This window comes from Rhincodon typus, chromosome 29 (assembly GCF_021869965.1).
Source record: "Rhincodon typus isolate 14 chromosome 29, sRhiTyp1.1, whole genome shotgun sequence".
NCBI lineage: Eukaryota > Metazoa > Chordata > Chondrichthyes > Orectolobiformes > Rhincodontidae > Rhincodon > Rhincodon typus.
In genome coordinates, this window is record NC_063360.1 from 4122660 (window position 1) to 4142775 (window position 20116).

Consider the following 20116-nt stretch of genomic DNA (forward strand, 5'->3'; position numbering starts at 1 on the left):
GTTAACTCTGTTTTCTCCTTCACAGATGCTGCCAGACCTGCTGAGCTTTTCCAGCAACTTTGTTTTTGTTCCTGATTTACAGCATCTGCAGTTCTTTTGGTTTTTATTTAGACTTGGTATGATGCCCGATTTGAAAGATGGTGCCCCCAATTGTGCAGTTGTCTTTCAGTTCTGCACTAGAGCATCAGCCTGGATTTTCACAAAGCCTACCTACGTTAAAAATACATATAATGCACATCACTTTTGAAACAGAAAAAACCCAATATTCCATCTTCAATCGCTGCTGTTGTGGGCAAGTGCCAAACAATTACCTGTGCGTTTAAGTGCCTAGCAACGGCTGACTCTCAGGAACAGTGTCAAATATGTAGGAGTAAGCTGGCTTCTATTCTTGGGGTATGTATGTTACCAAGTGATTAAGGAGTAAGAATCTGAAAAATGTCTGTGGGCGTCTGAAAAGAAACAAAAACGCAGGTGAACTTTTTAGGTGCAGCCACATCCTGATGCTCAATGCCTGCACTATCACCTCTGAGTGACCTCATGTGTTTCAGCCCCACTCCACAGACTTTTGTTCCTTTGCCCACATCCTGTGAAAGGCTTCGCTGGTAAGACCAGCATTTGGTGTCCATCCCCAATTGCCATTGAACTGAGTGGCCTGCTCAGCCATTTCAGAGGGCAGTTATGAGTTAACCACATTGCTATGCATTTGGAGTCACATGCAGGCCAGACCAGGTAAGGACTGTAGACTTCCTTCCCTAAAGGACACAAGCGAACATTGGAGTCCTGAAGAGGAGACATATTGGACACAAAACATTAACTCTGTTTCTCTGCGCCATTATTGAAGAGACTGCAAGGAAAAGCCAGGGAACTACAGACCGGTGAGCCGAATGCCAGCGATGGGTAAGATGTTGGAGGGGATTCTGACAGGATCTAAATGCATTTAGAAAGACATGGACTGATTAGAGATGGTCAACATAGGTTTGTGCATGGGAAATCATTTCTCACTAACTTGGTTCAGTTTTTTTTGAAGAGGTTATCAAAACGAAAGATGAAGGGAGAGCTGTAGACATTGTCTACATGGACTGTAGCAAGGCCTTTGACAAGGTTCCACATGGTATATTGGTTAGTAAGGTTACAACACATGGGAGCCAGGGAGAGCTAGTCAATTGGGTACAAAATTGGCTTGATGGTAGGGGATGGTTGTTGTTCAGACTGAAGGCCTTTGACCAGCGGTGTGCAGCAGGGATTGGTGCTGTGTCTACTGTTCTTCGTCATTTATAATGAATGATTTGGACGAGAATAGAGGAGGCATGGTTAGTAAGTTTGCGGGTGATGCCAAAATTGGTGGTATAGTGGATATTCATAGAACCCCTACAGTGTGGAAACAGGCCCTTCAGCCCAACAAGTCACACTAACCATTGGAGCATCCCACCCAGACCCATCCCCCTATAACCCACCTAATCTACACATCCCTGAACACTATGGGCAATTTAGCATGGCCAATCCACCTGGCGGAAACCCACGCTGACACGGAGAATGTGCAAACTCCACACAGACAGTCGCCAGAGGGTGGAATCGAACTTGGGTCCCTGGTACAGTGAGGCAGCGGTGCTAACCACTGAGTCACTGTGCTGCCCTATATTGAAGAAGGTTATCCAAGAGTACAATGAGATCTTGATCAACTGGGCCCCTCGGCTGAGGAATGGCTGTTGGAATTTAATTTAGATAAATGCGAGGTATTACATTTTGGTAAGACAAACCAAGGCAGGGCTTGCACAATTAATGTCAGGCTCTGGGGAGTGTTGGTAAATCAAAGAGATCGAGAGGTGCAGGTACATAGTTCCTTGAAAGTAGCATCACAGTTAGAAAGGGTGGTGAAGAACACATTCGGCATGTTTGTCTTCATTGGTCAGGGCATTGAGTACAGGTGTTGGGACATCATGTTGCAGCTGTAGAAGACATTGGTGAGGCCACATTTGGTGTACTGTGTACAATTCTGGTCACCCTGCCATAGGAAGGATGGTATTAAACTGGAAAGGGTGCAAAAAAGATTTACAAGAATGTTACCGAGACTGGAGGGTTCAAGTTATAAAGGAGAGGCTGGGTAAGCTGGGACTTTTCTTCCTGGAGCATTGAAGGCTGAGGGGTGACCTTATACAGGTTTATAAAATTATGAGGGGCATGGATAGGGTGAATAGACAAAGGATTTTTTTCCCAGGTAGGGGTGTCCAAAACTAGTGGGCATAGGTTTAAGGTGAAAGGGGAAAGATTTAAAAGAGACCTGAGGGGCAACTTCTCTTGCACAGAGGGTAGTGTGTGTGCGGAATGAAATGCCAGAGGAAGTGGTAGAGGAGAGTACATATACAACATTTAAAAGACATTTGTACAGGTACACGGATATGAAAGGCCAAATGCAGGCTAATAGGACTAGTTCAGTTTAGGAAACCTGGTCAGCATGGATGTGTTGGGCTGAAGGGCCTGTTTCCATGCTGTATGACTCTCCACAGATGCTATCAGACCTGCCGAGTTTCACCAGTACTTTGTGCTTGTTGGTGCACAGTTGTCGCTAGTTATCATGGTCACTTAATGACACAAGCTCTACAATTTCAGATTAATCTTAATTTAATCAATAATCTTAAACTCAGCAACCTAAAAAAGAATGGGGTCTACCCTAGTCGGACACCCTTCGCCTCATGAAAGGATCCCTACCACAGCAAGGTACCATTAGTCCTCACCAACTTTTATCTCTTCCCCCTTTCCCAGTGGGATTTTGATAAACAAGATGTTTCCATGGTGTTCCCTTCTCCCAGGCAGTGCTAATAGTAGCCATTGCTTCCAATGGCACTGCAGAGCCTAGTGACACCCTTCATAACCTACCCATCCCCCAGTGCAGCTTTTCTGTCAACCAATGGACAAAGCATTGGCTCAGAATAGGTGTTAATAGCAGAATAGTTCAACTCGGATTGAAAGCAAAAGTGAGGGATAGGAGAAGTGGGACAGATATTGAGAGGAATAACAGTATTCGTGTCCTGATACAAAAGGTTGAGGTGACTGAGAGATAGCAAGAACTGCCGATGCTGGAGTCAGAGATAACAGTGTGGAGCTGGAGGAACACAGCAGGCCAGGCAGCAGAGGAGCAAGAAAGTTGACGTTTCGGGTTGGTACCCTTCTTCAGAAAAGGCTGTTCCTTTTCATAGAACATTGACTGCATCAGTTGAACCTGCCTTTGCCATAGTCTCAGGCAATGCATTCCAGACTTTAATCATTCGCTGTGGGAAAACATTTTTCTCACATTGTTTTTGCTTCTTTAGGCAATTGATCTAAACTCCTACCCTCTTCTTCCCAATCACTTCACAAGTGGGAACAGTTTCTCCCTGTCAACTCAATCCAAACTCTTCATGATTTTGATTAGCTCAATTAAATCTCCTCAGCCTTCTCTTCTCCAAGGACAGCAGTATTAACACCTCCAACCAATCTTCAGAACCGAAGTTCCTTATCACTGGAACCAGTCTCATAAATCTCTTCTGCACACTTTCAATTGTTTTGACATCATTCCTAAAGTGTGGCACCCAAAATTGTACACAATGTTCCAGCTTATGTCTAAATAGTGTTTAATATTCAATATAACTTCTTTGCTCTTGTGTTTATTCACTGTTAGGATACCAGTCTAGGATACCATATGCTTTATTGGCCATATTGTCAACCTGTCCTGCCACCTTTAAATGACTGATGTAGTTAAAGAGAAGGAAGCCAGTGAGCTTTTTCAAATGAAGGGATGGAGGTTGTCTGCAAGACACAGATGAAATTCATGAGTGAGATCCAGAACACAAGAAAGCACCCGAACAGAACTTCTTCTGTTTCCAGCAGCCAATCTTAGCAAGTCTTGTATTTGGCTGAGTGGACCCTCAGATGTGGGCCCTACATGGTGGAAAAGTCGTTGAGATTGTCATTGCATTCCTAGAATGGCTGTGTACTTCAACCTATTCTGGCTTCATTCGATAATTTCAACATTTGCAGGTTCTGTTTTCCTTTCCCATCTTGAGAAGTTCCTATGGACGGCAATGAATCACAAAAACTGATGATGATGATGATGATAACAACAGTGTCTAGATGAATAGGAAAGCACTGCACGGAGCGCAAGAGTTGGGATGTCATGCTACAGTTGCACAGGACATTAGTTACGCTACTTTTGGGATGCTATGTACAATTCTGTTCTGCCTGTTATAGAAAGGATATTAAACTTGAAAGCGTTCAGAAAATATTTTCAAGGACTTCTCTGGGGCTGGATGGTTTGAGCTATAGGGAGAGGCTGAATAGGCTGGGGCATTTTTCCCGGAGCATTGGAGACCGAGAGGTGGCTTTATAAAATAATGGGGGCATGGATAGGTTGAATAGCTAACATTTTTACCCCAGGGTAGGGGAGTCTGAAAACTAAAGGGCATAGGTTTAAGGTGTGAGGGGAAAGATTTAAAAAGGTACCTAAGGGGTAACATTTTCACACAGAGGGTGGTGCACGTATGGAATGAACTGCTGGAGGCTGGGTACAATTACAACATTTAAAAGGCATCCGGATGGGTACATGAATAGGGAGGGTTTAGAGAGATATGGGCCAAATGTTGGCAAATGGGACTAGATTAATTTAGGATATCTGGTCAGCAAAGACGAGTTGGACTGAAGGGTCTGTTTCTGTGCTGTACAGCCTATGATTCTATGACTTTATAGCATAGTTCCACACTGACCACAGGACCTTTGATAAAGATTAAAAAGTTCACATTATGGGTTCTTTTACAAATCAATGTTCTTCACCATCAAATTCTGAGTTGACATCCCGTACACACATTAACATAACACCTCTCACCCGGAGAGTCAACAATTCATTCCAACTGTAAGCTCCTTCCTGAGTCAGTCAGTCTTGGATATGCTTCAGATACAGTCTCCTAGTTTCCACTTTGGGTTCGCTTGAGGAAGCTCAAAACAACAAGTATCATTTTCCATTATTCAACGCAACAAGAGATGAACAGTGTGACATGCCTCAGCCTTGGAGGGAGACAGAAAATTGGAAATACAGTCTTCACACTTAAATCGGTCATATTTAAATCAGGCAATCATGTAACTGTTTTCCATTTCTTATAGTCTTTTGTAACATTGCTGCTTCCTGTATGTGAAGGGCTCCAGCTTGAACAGATATTGATTTGAGTGGTTCGCACCTTAAGGTGCAATTCTCTTGTATATTCGATCTGCTGCAAGAGGTATTGGCTTACACAGTGCGTAACAACTCCAACTGCAGCAACCAAGATGTTCAATAAACAAATAGCACCTTGTTCAGGTCCAATTACCTGGTCTACTTAAATTGCTGTAAACGGTGTTGGATTACAGTTTTTGTAGTGATAACCTGCAATTTTGTTCAGTTGTAATCGTGCTGCCACATTAAACCCAATCATGCTCCAAACTGACAAACCACATCAAAGCCAACCTGCCCATTCTACACAGTGAAGAAGATACATCCGATATTAACTTGGTGTCAGTTACTGCCGGTGATCTCACAGATCCATCAGCATAGCTCCTATCACACGAGTGTGTAAACTAGCCTGGCACTCTTATGGAGGATGGAGGGGCAGTTCCTCAGGAGACAATGTGACCTTCTGGGTGAACGTTAAATCGAGGTGCCCTCCATCTGCTCAAGTAAAAATATAAAGTACATTTCAATGCAGTTTTTAAGAGGGGGTGGGGGTTGCTAATCAGATACCTGGGCTCTACCCTGTCCTCAGTCCCCTGCCATCCCCAGTCAGACCAAATTCCACTCCCTACTCTTTGGGCTCATCATTAGCCTATCACCCTGATTCCTGATGGAAACTTGGGTGGCACAGTGGTTAGCACTGCTACCTCACAAACCCAAGTTCCAATCCACCCTCGGGCCACTGAATGTGTGGAGTCTGTACATTCTCCCTGTATCTACGTGGGTTTCTTCCAACAGTCCAAAGATGTGGGGGTTAGGTGGATTGGCCATGCTAAATTGCCAACAGTGTCCAATGATGTGCAGGCTAGAGAGTTGGTTAGCCATTAGAAATATAGGGTTACATGGATATCGTAGTGGGGGGGGGGGGGGGGGGGGGGGGGGGGGGGGGGGGGGGTCTTGGTGGGATGTTTGTCAGAGGATCAGTGTGAACTTGATGGGCCGAATGGCCCACTTCCACACCGTAAGGATTCTATGAAACCCAGACACACCTTCTCCTTCTGGACTCCCATCCAACCTGTACACAGAGACCCTACATTAAAAGGATTTAGAACAAACAATATCCTGAGCAACCAACATTCAAAACACAGGACAATGATGCAAGTTCAGGGACAACCCTAAAATATAAGATGGTTAGTCACCCTGGAGGGAGGTTCAGCAAAGATTCTGCATACAATCTGATAACATAGAACACCCGCTGCCAAAATTCAACAGCCAAACACAAAAGGAAGAATATGCAAGAGAATGAGGAATAGTTGATGTGACATACAGGATGGAGATTTTCAGATAATGAAATCTGCAGCCATCAGCCAGTTGCTACTCACATGTCACCTGTTCCCAAAAAAATCACAACTGGCCGTTGCCAAAGTCAGCCAACTGACCTCCGGTTAGAATTCCCAATGTTTCTGCTTGCAACCTGTGGATGCTGGTTATTTATGCTAAAGATCAGACATAGTTACAAGCCTTCCATCAGTTTCAACTTGTTTTTGCGACTGGGAAAGATCCCAGAACACTTTCAAAGAGCAGGAGCATTTTCCGTTGATGAACCGACAGAGGGAAAGAGTTTGTATTTAATTGAGGGCTGATGATTGACTCCATGTTCTGAAGTTATCAACCTATGTGAATTGAATCACTGATATAATGTAGGAAATGCCTTTGGGTTGGGTGTGATCTGCTTGTTGTTCTGAACACTTGCCTTTATTGGTCAGCGATTTGAGTATAGGAGTTGAGAAGTCAAACTGCGACTGTACATAACGTTGGTGAGGCCACTTTTGGAATACTGCATTCAGCTCTGGTCTCCCTATTGTAGGAAAGATGTTGTTAAACTTGAAAAATTGCACAAAAGATTTACAAGGGGGTTACCTTTGGAGGATTTGAGACATCGGGAGAAGCTGAATAGATCATAGAATCCCTACAGTGTGGAAACAGGCCCTTTGGCCCAACAAGTCCACACCAATCCTCACAGCATCCCACCCAGACCCATCCCTGTATAACCCACCTAACCTACACATCCCTAGACACTATGGGCAATTTAGCATGGCCAATCCACCAAGCCCGCACATCTTTGGACTGTGCGATGAAACCCACGTAGACACGGAGAATATGAAAACTCCACACAGACAGTCGGCCAAGGGTGGAATCAAACCCGGGTCCCTGGCACCGTGAGGCAGCAGTGCTAACCAGTGAGCTACTGTGGGGCATGGTTAGGGTGAATTGCCAAGTTCTTTTTCTGAAGATACAGGAATCCAAATTAAGGTGAGAGGGGAAAGATTTAAAAGGGACCTAAGGGGCAACTTTTACCACACAGAGGGTGGTGTATGTGTGGAACAAGCTGCCAGAGGGAGATGGTGGAGGCTGGTACAATTATAATATTTAAAAGGCACCTGGATAAGTGCATGAATAGGAAGGGTTTAGAGGGACATGGACCAAATTCTGGCAAACGGGACTAGGTTAATTTGGGATATCTGGTCAGCATAGACCAAGGGGTCTGTTTCCATGCTGTACAGCTCTATGACACTATTGGATTCAGCTTTCCAGTAAATGGGAACGCAGGACAAGGAGACCATGTCAGTTTCACCATCCTAACAAACACGTCTTTAATATAGAAAATAAGTAACATTGGTAAAGGTGACTGAAGCCTGGTTGATAAATGTGTTTTGGAGAGGGCCTTAAAATCATTGCATCATACCAGTACAGAAGAGGCCCCTCTGCCTGTAGTCACTGCTCTGACAATAACTGTGGAGAAAGAGGTAGTGAGACTGAGAATTAAAGAAAGGGAATTCCGGAGCGTGCAGCCTGGGAAACTGAAGCCATGGTTGGCTGAAGAAATTTGGAGGTATATGCCAGAATCATTGAAATGTTTGTGCTTGTAGCAGTTCGCACTTCGCCCTGTCAGGAACAGCACAGAAGTCAGTGAGAGGCCTAGGGGGCACACACAGACTCTTGGTAAGCAACTTGTCCTCAACATGCACCCAGTAAAAAGAGGTCATTGCCAGGAGGCAAGTCAGGTGAAAATTGGCTTGACCCCAGTGATTTACAAATGGTCACCCTCTCACAGACTGATTGAGGTTTAAATAATGAACGGTCAAACCTCCAGATTTCATCGTGGAGGCACAGTCAGCAAGTGAGGCTGCTTGATTTCACACCATTCACATTCTTAGGGCACAGCCCTTGACAGCCGTAGCCTGAAGGCTTTTCCATCTAATCCTCTGAGCATCACTGCAGCAACTCAGCGCAAAAATAACAGCAGTAAGCAGCTCCTAGCTCATTTGCTTCTCCCTGGCACCGAGTTAATGAAGGAATGTTCTACACAGTAATGTTCTGCCTCATTACTCTCCCCGCTTCAAATGTACAAGTGAAATTCTTTTCTACCCAGCACAGAAATACAGGTGCCTGGAAAGTGGAACTAGCTCCAATAGCTCGCATAGATTTAAATAGCTCTCAGAGTTCAGAGTGCAACATATTCCAATGGTGCATTAAATATGGTAATTCAGCCCATCAGCAGCTGATGCTTGAGCACGGCTGGGTGACCATGTCTCAAGTGAGGGGAGAGGTTGAGAAGGAAAATTCTTCATGGCTACCTCAGCTGGTGCAGGAACTGAATCCACACTGTTGACATCACTATCCATCGTGTCTCCGATTAATTCAAATAGTAAAGTTTCACTAAATTCCATGACCCACCATCTACCTGCACAGCCCCACCAACTCAACCCAACTCCAATCATACCACCTGGTCCTCCCTTCTCTCCAAACCTACATTAGCAGTGGTTTATTTCAATTTCAAGGTAACCCTACCACCAATTCCCAGCACTATAATCTCTTCCCTCCCACACCTCATTCTCCAATAGTCTTTGTCCATTCCTCAGGACCATCACTGCACTAAAGCACAATCAAGACTGGATAGCAGGCAAGGTTTTGATTCAGAGACAAAAATAGAGAAATTGCTGAAAAAGTTTAGCAGGTCTGGCAGCATCTGTGGAGAGAAATCAGAGTTAATGTTTCAAATCGAGTGACCCTTCCTCAGAGCCCGTCCCTGCGATTCATTAAAAGGGACCTGAGGGGCAACTTTATTACACAGAGGGTTGTTTGTGTGTGGAACGAACTGCCAGATGAAGTGGTAGATGCAGGCACAGTTACAACATTGAAAAGACATTGGAAAGATACATAAAAGGAAAGGTTTACAGGAATATGAGCAACAAGCAGGCAGGTGGGACTAGTTTAGTTTGGGAAGCTTGGTCAGCACGGATGAGTTGGGCCGAAGGGTCTGTTACTGTGCTGTATGACTATGAGATGACAAGTCACGGTGCACGTGATACCCAAGCACTGTTTGGAACATGTAGAGAGAGTCATACAGTGCAGAAGAGATCCCCACTCTCACGATCCTTCATCAGGAGTAATGGCCAACTCATAACTGAATTATGACCCTGCTTTCATTGATGATTTTTAATATCTAAAATTGCATTGAAATAATCAAAAATTTACCAACAGGTGAGCTGCCCAAGATGGTGCATTCTCTGTGGCTTTCAATATTTTTCACTGTCACTGGCCATTTATCCTCTTACCTTCCCTTGCTCTCAGTTGTTCCACACTCGCTTACTCCCTCACTCACCAAGAAGCCCCACTTCCTGACACATCCGAAGTTTGTGTTCCACTTTATGTTCTAGAGATGTGAACACATCAGATGTTCCATTACAGATGGTCCATTACAAACCCAGTAAAACTACACTCTCCAGGTTCCCGCACCCCATATTGACATGTAACCACACCGACAGATAAATGTGTCACTAGAATATAAGCAGGAGGCAGTGTCATAAATTAGGATTCTGTCAAACCTAACCACCTCTTTTAAAACTCACTGAACTCTGCACAGTTTTGAACTTGGTGTTATGCAATGAAGCTGGGATGCATCTGGCTGGGAAGCCGAGCATCTGAAAGGATAACAATCTTAATGAAAAGCCACTCTGCCAATTGTGCTTGTGAAATGTTTGATAATTCAAAGCAAGATTCAGTATCAACCCATCAGCAGTCAAGCCCAGGCCAGATAAACAGACTCTGATCCACAAGTGAGGAAAAACAATTAATTCAGCCTCTTCCTATTTATTCAGACTTCTTCATTGAAATGCTAATACTCAATTGAACCAGGCACTTTTAAAATTATTCAGAATAGAATGTGTACAAGACTCATGATCATCTGATATGTGGTTTCAATTGTTGCAAAGTTGTAATTATTCATTTTCTTTTGCGAGTGCTAATTACAGCACAAGCTCAATGCAAAATGCCATCTTATCTGGCCAAGCACAAAAGGTACACACAGCTTACAAGTGCAAGCTGTGCATCAAACACTGCAAAATCATATGATAGTTATGGATGAGGAAAGTCTGGTAAATAGCAATGTGTTTATTTCTAGATAATGTTTTCATGTTGCCAGTTGAGAGCTAAGTATTGTCTAGCACACTGGGAAGAGCTTTTCCACTCTTCCGTGTCCACATAAGAGGACAGATAGGACATCAATTTATCACATTGTCCAAATGACCATATCTCTGATAATGCAGTCCCCGCTCTGTACTGCCCTACAGGCCCAGCATGCATGATGTGTTCACATCTCTAGAACATAACGTGGAACACAAACTTCGGAGTCAGAGACTGGAGTGTTGCTCAAGTTCTGATGAGTCTTGAGTGCTGTACAGTAAGGAACTGCAGGGAGGAAAACAGCTTCTTTCAATGCTAGCAATACTTTGATTCACTTCTTTAGTTTAAATGTCAGCTTAACCCTGCAATTGTGTGTACTATAAAGGATCCATTAATATTCTATATAAAGACCCTGACCTCCAAATTACACTGCAGCATTGTATTCTTTGTTCATTGCCAACTTTTTCAATGATGGCCATTCATTGCCATTCCCTAGTCATAGAATCCCTACTGTGTGGAAACAGGCCCTTCGGCCCAACAAGTCCACACTGATCCTCAGAGCATCCCACCCAAATCCATTCCCCTAAAGCCCACCTAACCTACACATCCTTGAACACTATGGGCAATTTAGCATGGCCAATCCACCCAACCTGCACATCTTTGGACTGTGGGAGGAAACTGGAGCACCCGGAGGAAACCCACGCAGACACGGGGAGAATGTGCAAACTCCACACAGGCAGTCATCGGAGGGTGGAATTGAATCCGGGTCCCCGGCACTGTGAGGTAGCAGCGCTAACTACTGAACCACTATGCCGGCCTTAACGTACAGCATGGAAATAGACCCTTCGGTCCAACTCGTCCATGCCAACCAGATATCCTAAATAAATCTAGTCCTGTTTGCCAGCATTTGGCCCATATTCCTCTTAAACCCTTCATATTCATATACCTATCCAGATGCCTTCTAAATGCTGTAACTGTACCAGCCTCCACCAATTCTTCTGGCAGCTCGTACATGTACCACCCTCTGCGTGAAAAAGTTGCCCCTTAGACTCCTTTTAAAGTTTTCCCATCTCACCCGAAACCTATGCCTTCTAGTTATGGTCTCCCTCACCACAGACTTTGTCTATGTACACTATCCATGTCCCTCATGATTTTAGAAACCTTTGAGGCCACCCCTTCAGCCTCCAACACTCCAGGGGAAATAACCCCAACCTATTCAGCCTCTCCCTAAAGCTCAAAGCCTCCAACCCTGGCAACGTCCACGTAAATCTTTTCGGAGCCCTTTCAAGTTTCGCAACATCCTTCCTATAGCAGGGACAATTCCAGAAGTGACCTCACCAATGTCCTTTACAGTTGCAACACGACTTCCTAACTCTTATACTCAATACACTGACCAATAAAGGCAAGCATATTAAATACCTTCTTCACTATCCTATCTACATGCAACTCCACTTTCAAGGAACTATGAATTTCCACTCCAAGGTCTCTTTGATCAGCAACATTCCCCAGGACCTTACCATTAATTGTAAAAGTCCTGCGTTGATTTGCCTTTTCAAAATGCTGCACCTCACAGATTTAAATTAAACTCCATCTGCCAATCCTCAGCCCCCATTGGCCCATCTGATCAAGATCCTATTGTCATCTGAGGTAACCTTCTTCGCTGTCCACTACATCTCCAATTTTGGTGTTATCTGCAAACTTACTAACCATACCTCCTATGTCACATCCAAATCATTTATTTCAATGACAAAAAGCACCCATCCTTGTGGCACACCACTGGGTACAGACCTCCAGTCTGAATAGCAACTCTCCATTACCACCCTCTTTCTTCTACCTTTGTGCCAGTTCTGTTTCCAAATGGCTAGTATTCCATGTGATCTAGCCTAGTCATAGAATCATACAGCATGGAAACAGACCCTTCGGCCCCAGTTTTCTATGCCGACCTGGTTTTCTAAACTGAACTAGTAGTATTTGGCTGCGTTTCTCACATATTCCTCTAAACCCTTCCTATCCATGTACTCCAGCAAATGTCTTTTCAAAGTTATAATTGTACTCAGCTCCAACACTTCCTCTGGCAGCTCATTCCATACATGCACCACCCTCTAAGCAAAAAAAAGGTGTCCCTCAGGGACCTTTTAAATCTTTTCCCTTACACCTTAAACCCAAGCCCTCTAGTTTTGGACTTCCCTAGCCAAAGGGAAAGATCTTGGTTGTTCACCTTATCTATGCCCCTCATGGTTTTATAAAACTCTATAAAAGGTCATCCCAGTTTCCAACACTCCAGGGTAAAAAGTCCCAGCCTATCCATCCTCGCCTTATTATTGAAACTCTCCAATCTCAGTAGCATCCTTGCAAAACTTTTGTTCAGCCTTTCGAGTTGAATATCATCCTTCCTGTAGCAGGGCGACCTGAATTGTACGCAGTATGCCAAATGTGGCCTCACCGATATCCTGTACAGCTGTAACAATGTCCCAACTCCTGTACTCAGTGCTCTGACCAATGAAGGCAACAATGCCAAATGCCTTGTTCAATACCCTATTTACCCGTGATGCCACTTTCAATGAACTATGAGCCTGCACCCAGGCAAGCTCTCCCTGGATCCCATGTGATCTAACCTTATTACTGCTCTGCCTTCGTCCATCTTCTTGGTTACCTCTTCAAAGACCTCAACCAAGTTTGTGAGAAATGAATTCTCATGCACAAAGCCAAACTGACTATCCATAAGCAATCCTTGCCTCTCTCAATGCGTGCAAATTCTGTCTCTCAGAATCCCCTCCTACAACTTACCCACCACTGATGTCAGGCTCACCAATCCGTAGTTCCCTGGTTTTTCCTTGCAGCCTTTCTTAAATAAAAGGCACAACATTAGCCACCTCACCCATGGCTGTCAATGATACAAATACCTCTGCTTGGGTCCCCAAAATTTCTTTCCTAGCTTCCCACAATGTCCAGGGAGACACTTGATCAAAGGGATTTATCTACCTTCATGCATTTTAAGCTCAAGACATCATTATTTATTGCCTCGAATTTCCCAGCTTCCATGTCTTTCTCCACAGTAATCACCGACGTGAAATATTCGTTTAGGATCTTACCCATCTCCTGTAGTTCTACATATAATGGTATTATTGATCTTTAAGGGATCCTATTCTCTCCCTAGTTATTCTTCTGCCCTTAAAATACTTGTAGAATCTCTTTGGATTCTCATTAACCTTATCTGCCAAAGCTGTGACATGTCCCTTTTTGCCCTTCTGATTTCCTTAAGTGTACTCTTACTCCCCGCTACTCCTCAAGCGATTCCCTTGATCCCAGCTGTCTATATTTTTCTTGACTCCTTTTTTTGACCACAGCCTGAATATCTATAGCCATCCAGGGTCCCCCTACTCCTGCCAGCCTTGCTGTTCACACTAACAGGAATATGCTGTCCCTGCACTTGCCAGATTCCCCATTTACCTATGAACAGCCACCCCCAATCAACTTTTAAAGTTCCTATCTAATACCATCAAAATTGAACTTGCCCCAGTTTAGAACTTAAACCTGTGGACCAGGCCTATCCTTTCCCATAACCATTTTAAGACAAATACAATTATGGTCACTGGTCCCAAAGTGCTCTCCCACTAACACCTCAGTCACTTCTCCTGTCTTCATCCTCAAGAGGTTGAGTTTTGCCCCTTCTCCAGTAGGGCCATCTGCTTATTGATTGAAAAAGTTTCCTCTCCATCCAAGCCCGTAACTCTATGGCAGTCCCAGACTATGTCTGGAAAGTTAAAATTCCCAGCTGTTGCAATCCCATTATTCCTACAACTATCTGCGATCTCCCTACATATTTGTTACCCAATTTCCCACTGATTTCTGGAGGAGCCTATAGTACAATGCCATCCAGGTGATCACCCCCTTCTTATTTCTCACTTCCATCCATATGGCTTCACTGGACAATCTCCCAGGAATATCTTAAGTACTACCATGATGTTTTCCCTAATCAAAAACGCCATTCTCCCTCCTCTCTTGCCTCTCCTTCTATCCTTCAAACAGTATCTGTACACCGGAGCATTGAGCTGCCAGTCCAGTCCCTCCCTCAGCCATGTTTCTGTAACAGCTATGATAGCCCAGCCCCATACTCCCATCCATGCCCCGAGTTTATCTGCCTTACTTGTCAGGACTCCTGCATTGAGCTAAATGCAGTTTAATTCATCTTTCTCCCTTCAATCTCTGCCGTGCTCTTACCTACCTTGTCTATTTAAATTGCTCCATTTAACTTCTGTACCAGCCTCAATCTTCTCTTGGCTCACTACTGATTAGGGCCCCACCTTAGAGTCACTGTGGAGAACCTGGGGTACCACATTCTTGAACTGCTTCAGTCCATATCGTGATGGTACTCCCACAATGCTGTTAGGCAAGAAACATCAGGATTTTAACCCAGTGACAATGATCAAACGGAAGATACTGTGTAGCTTTGAGGGGAACCCATGAGGTAATTGTGTTCCCCTGGTCCTTTGAGGTCAAGAAGATTTATTTTCACATAACTGCTTCTTCCTCTTTTCTAATGTCCAGTTTGGCCATTTTGTAGGGACTACATCGTGTTTTATACTACAGCTGTGGTACTTTCCCTCTGTACTCGGGTCACATTTATTTCACAGAAGTAAAGCAGGAAGAATTTGATGCCTTAAGCAGTCAGTTTGATTGCATTTGATTGAGATCATTGTGGTTTCAAATCCCACTCCTAGCCAATATCCGTGCACCAGCCAACATCCCCAAAGCAGACTATCCAGTCATATAATCTGTGGGATCTTACTGGGTGCAATTTGGCTTCTGCATTTTCCTCAACAGTGTGTACACCTCAAAAATACAAGTTTGGCTGTAAAGGATTTTAGGACATTTCTGAAGTTGTTCTTTGTAAGTACATTCTTTCGCTGTTTGGTTTTGCCCCAATGTTTTTGAATTGTCCCCAGTCTGCTAGGATTTCCTCAAAAGGTCAGAGCAATCATTTGAAAGCAGTGCAAATAAGGTGAAGCTGTTTTTCCATATGTCCAGCCTCATATAATGGGTCTCTGATGGTTAGGTCCCAGCCTAAGCTGTAGCTGCAACTTGTTTCCAATTTCTTAGCCAGCTGTATCCCTCCAGTGCAGGTCAGAGAAACAAAAGCAGAGAGCCACAATTGGAATGCAAGCCTTCACGGGCTTAGCATAGACAGGATTTTCCTGGGGGATTATCCAGTGAAGCTATAGTGGTGCCAGTAAGAAGTGAGAAGGGGGTGATCACTTTGATGGAATTGTACTACAGGCCTCCCAATAGTCAGCAGGAAATTGAGGCACAAACGTGCAGGGGGATTGCAGATAGCTGTAGGAATAATCGGGTTGTAATAGTAGCGGACTTCAACTTTCCAAACATGAGCCGGGACTATGATAGTGTCAAGGGCTTGGAAGGGGAGAACTGCCTTCAACAAAACTTTTTCAATCAATATATTTTTCTCCAAGGCTACCTGAATGGCTAAGAGCTCTCCAGTCGTTGTGTGAGAGATAGGAGAAGGCTGCAATCATGATAGGCAATAAGCAAAGTCCATAGCCAGGTCAGATCAACCTCCGGAATACAATTGTTATTGAACCTGAAACTGTGACAAAAGAAACCCCTCCTGTAGAAAGGGACGCAAGGTAAGACATAAGTTCACCGGAAAATATTTTGCAAGCGATATTTTGTGTCTATAAGTACATCAATGGGGAAACGTTCTTTGTGGAATTTGCTCTAATTGGACTGAGGGATAGTGCTGATGTAAAAAAAACAATTTAAAATCATATAGCCTGGCACCAGGTGAGTGAATCTCCCTCCACTCCACACAGCTTCCCCTCCAGATCGCAAATTAATCCTCTCTGCAAATGTTTGCCAATTCACTGGCAGCTTTGTTCTATGAATCTGTGTCCACAGGGACTAAGACTGTCCGAACTCTCTGCATTCAAGCAGAACACATAACACATATCAATTGCCTTGACAATATTTGATCCCGGATTTTCATACGAGCAGCCCATCAATAGTCCACTGAACCAGCCTGAAATGGAGCCTTAATTAGGAAATAAGCTAATTCTCATTTTGCTCCAGTCTAACCGATTAACTTGAGAATCCATTCGTACCAGAAGGTATAGGTTGTAAAGACAGCAACATCAGCAAAACATGAACAAGGACGTCACTTTGTACAATTTATTTGTTTTAACCCTTACAATGGAACCTAGCATTGTAAATTGATTAGCTTGCATAACCAGAAGACTGAACGTGGATAATGATCTTGCAAACACCATTACAGAGGGGAAGGAAACACATTTATACAGCCCCTTTCTCAAACTCAAAGGGCTTTAAAGCCGATGAAGTACTTTTGAATTTAAATTGTTGTAATGAAGGAATCTGCTCCTTGCTCACCTTCAGATACCCTCCAGTGTTTGTACAGCCAGAGTACTGGCCATTCTTTGCAAGCATTTGGATGAACATTACCTGCTCATGTTGAAGTGGCTCCTTTAAACACTATGGTGCTGACCTGGCTGCATTCTATATTGAATCAATTGATAATGAAATCGGATAGAAGTGAGATAGACTTTTAGAGTCATACAGATGTACAGCACAAACAAACTCTCTGGTCCAACTCATCCATGCCAAACAGACATCCTAAATAAATCTAGTCCTATTTACCAGCATTTGGCCCATATCCCTCTAAACCTTTCCTATTCATGTACCCACCCAGATGCCTTTTAAAATGTTGTAATTGTACCAGCCTCCACCACTTCCTCTGGCAGCTCATTCCATATACACATCAACCTCTGTGTGAAAAAAGTTGCCCTTTAGATCCCTTTTTAATCTTTCCCCTCTCACCTTAAACTAATGCCCTCTAGTTTTGGACATCCCCACCCCAGGAAAAAGACCTTGTGTATTTACTCTATCTGTGCCCCTCATGATTTTATAAACCTTTGTAAGGTCACCCCTCAGCCTCTGCCACTCCAGGGAAAAAAAGCCTCAGCCTTTTTAACCTCTCCCCATAAGCTCAAACCCTCCAACATCCTTGCAAATCTTTCCCAAACCCTTTCAAGCTGCATAACATCTTTCCTATAGCAGGGAGACCAGAATTGCATGCATTCCAAAAGTGGCCTCTCCAATAACCTGTACAGCCTCCCAACTCCTATATTTAAATGTACTGACCAGTAAAGGCAAACATACCAAACACCTTCTTCACTACCCTGTCTACCTGGGACTCCACTTTCAAGGAACTATGAACCTGCACTTCAAGGTCTCTTTGTTCAGCAACACTCCCCAGGACCTTACCCTTCAAGTGTATAATTGCTGCTCTGATTTGCCTTTCCAAAATATATCACCTCATATTTATCTAAATTAAACTGCACTTGCCACTCCTCGGCCCATTGGCCCAACTGATCTAGATCCTGTTGTACTCTGAGGTAACCTTCTTCACTGCCCACCACACCTTTTGGTGTCATCTGCAAACTTACCAACCGTACCTCCTATGTTCACATCCAAATCATTTATACAAATGATGAAAAGCAGGGGACCCAGTACTGATCCCTGTGGCACACCACTGGTCACAGGCCTCCAGTCTGAAAAACAACCCTCCACCACCACCCTCTGCCTTCTAGCCAGTTCTGTATCCAAAAAGCTAGTTCTCCCTGTCTTCCATGTGATCTAACCTTGCCAAATACTTTACTGAATTGCATATAAATGCTGCAAGTTCAAGTCTGAATCCTGAGACCTGAAATGCCCTGACTTCGGCTGATGCCTTAATGATGTGTTGAGCACGTAAAAGAGGAGATTATGTTTATATGTAGTGACTACAGCATTTTACAAAGCACTTTACTGCCAATGAAATGCAGTCACTGTTTTACTATTGTAAAATCCCACAAACAGAAAGGAAATATGAAATAATATTGAGGGATAAATATTGGCTAAGGCAGCAGAGGGACTCCTCCATTTTTGGGCCCAATAACCAAGAAAGAATTTCTTCAAATGACATTGTCTGTACTTGCAGAGTCTGTCTTGTTCAACATCTCACCTAAAAGCACCATTGACAATAGAGCAGTCACTCTGTACTACACTTGAAGGGGGTCAACCTAGGTAATCATTAAATCCCTAAAGTGCAGAAGCAGGCCATTCAACCCAATGAGTCCACACCAACCCTGCAGAGAGCATCCCATCCAGATCCAGCCAGCAACCCTAACCTATCCCCATAATCCCACATTTCCCATCACTAATCCACCTAGCCTACACATTTTTGGGCTGTGGGAGGAAACCAGAGCACTCAAAGGAAACTCACACAGACATGGGGAGAACGTGCAAAACGTGCAAACTCCATGCACACGGTCACCCAAGGGTGGAATCAAACCTGGGTCCCTAGTGCCATGAGGCAGCAGTGCTAACCACTGAGGCACCATGTTGCCCAAAGTCCTAAACTCCATGGAATGGGTTATAATCACAGAAGTGTTACAGCACAGGAAGCCATTTGGCCCATCAAGTCTGCATTAATTCTTCAAACGTGCATCAATATCTACTGCCTTTCTCCTGCTTTTTTTTTCCCTGCATACCCTTGCACATTGATTCTATTTAAATGGTAAAAACTCTCTTGAATGCCATCATTAAAACTGTCTCCACCATATTTCCAGACAGTGCATTCGAAGACCCGGACTACTCGCTAAGTGAAAAAAGTTTTTTTGTAGCATCACATGTGCAAACCCTCGGCCTCCAGGTTGGGGGGGAATGGGGTGTTGTGCTACCACTGAACCGCTGTCACACTAGGGGAAGTCTCACTTTCCAGGTTAGAGTCTGCAGCCAAGGACTATCTGGGGAAGGTCACTTATATCGTTATTCCAAGTGTGGACACGGGATGCCCTGCACAGCATACGGTCCCTTGTCAACTGACACCACGAAAAATGACCCCTTTTGAAGTGCTATTCATCTCAGTATTGCATTCGGGAGAAAGTAATCACGTTTCAGACACAGCTCCACATTATGTAAAACTGTTACAAATAAAACGTTGTTTGTCACACAAGCAAATATCTTATTTCTCAAGATTCCGGCTCACTCTCCAACACTTTCTGGCAACAGCTTGTTAAGTGTGTCCGTGTAATCCTGAGGAGTCGGTGCCCGTCAGAAACCGCAATCCGCGCACACAGACACACACATACCCCCCTCCACATACATACACACACACCCCACCGGTCCACAATCTTCAATGTGTGTGTGTGTGTGTTTTAACTATGCAGTCAACACATGGCAGAAATCAGGGTGATAAAAAAAAGGGTAGACAGGCATGCAAATCCAGAGTGAGAGAATGCAGCTAGGTCTCAGCTCTCCCAACTCTCTGTCTATTTAGGAACGGGTGCCCCCCCGCCCCCTCTCACTTTTCCACCAGATTAATGTTTCTGCTAACAAAGACTCGAAGGGGAGAGGGGGCTATCTTTGACAGCATAAACCGCCAGCAGCGATGCAAAAGCAACT

At 44.1% G+C, this 20116-nt stretch overlaps 1 protein-coding gene across 1 annotated transcript in view; it reads right to left on the reverse strand.

The window, feature by feature from the left end:
- Positions 1–20116, reverse strand: part of LOC109937632 (phospholipid phosphatase-related protein type 3-like) — a 109272-nt gene that overhangs the window by 88526 nt on the left and 630 nt on the right. The window lies entirely within an intron of this gene.